Genomic DNA, 880 nt, shown 5'->3' on the forward strand with positions numbered 1-880 from the left:
TCAGGTACTCTAGAGAGCGTGTATGCAAACACGTTCTCAATATCGTAAGGAAACACTGGATGAAGTTGAAGTAGTTGAACAAGTTTTTGAAGAAGTTGAGAAAGTTGAAGAAGAAACGAACATTGCAATGGTAGAACCAGCAGCAAATCCGAAAGCTTTGATGGATTATTCTCAACCGAAGATCAATGACATTCAGTCTAGCATTGTCAGACCAGTCATTACGGCTAATACCTTTGAAATCAAGTCTAGCATGATTCAAATGGTGCAGAATTAAGTCTAGTTTGGGGGTTCTCCAATGAAAGATCCCAACATGCACATTAGAGATTTCATCGAGATTTGGGACACTTTCAAGTTTAACATTGTTTCTGAAGATTCTGTGAAGCTGAAGCTTTTCCCATTCTCTCTAAGGGATAAAGCTAAATGCTGATTGCATTCTCTACCACCAGGTTCTATCACTACTTGGGAGGATCTTGCTCAAAAGCTTCTTACTAAATTCTTCCCTATTACGAAGACAACTGCAATCATGAATGCTCTTACTCAATTTGCGCAACAATCGGGAGAATCTTTGTGTGAGGCTTGAGAGCGCTACAAGGAGATGCTTAGTAAGTGTCCTCATCATGGAATGCCTGACTGGATGATCATCAATTGCTTTTATAATGGGTGGGAAACACAATCCAGACCCATGCTCGATGCAGCATCAGGTGGAGCCTTATGGGCTACGAGCTATGATGAAGCTTACGAGCTAATTGAATTGATGGCTACTAATGAATATCAGAACCTAACTCAGAGAGTACCTCAAGGCAAGGTAGCAGGAATTCTGGAGGTGGATGCAGCTACGGCTATAGCTGCTCAGCTAAAGGCATTAACGATAAAAGTGGAT

General features: G+C 41.4%; 1 non-coding gene across 1 annotated transcript; it reads right to left on the reverse strand.

The window, feature by feature from the left end:
• Positions 1-517: 517 nt before the first annotated feature.
• On the reverse strand, positions 518-624 carry LOC141663323 (small nucleolar RNA R71). Its single transcript, XR_012551402.1, has one exon. It is a non-coding gene; the product is annotated as a small nucleolar RNA R71 (small nucleolar RNA).
• Between the last annotated feature and the right edge of the window lie 256 nt (positions 625-880).

This window comes from Apium graveolens, chromosome 5 (assembly GCF_009905375.1).
Source record: "Apium graveolens cultivar Ventura chromosome 5, ASM990537v1, whole genome shotgun sequence".
NCBI classification, from domain to species: Eukaryota; Viridiplantae; Streptophyta; class Magnoliopsida; order Apiales; family Apiaceae; genus Apium; species Apium graveolens.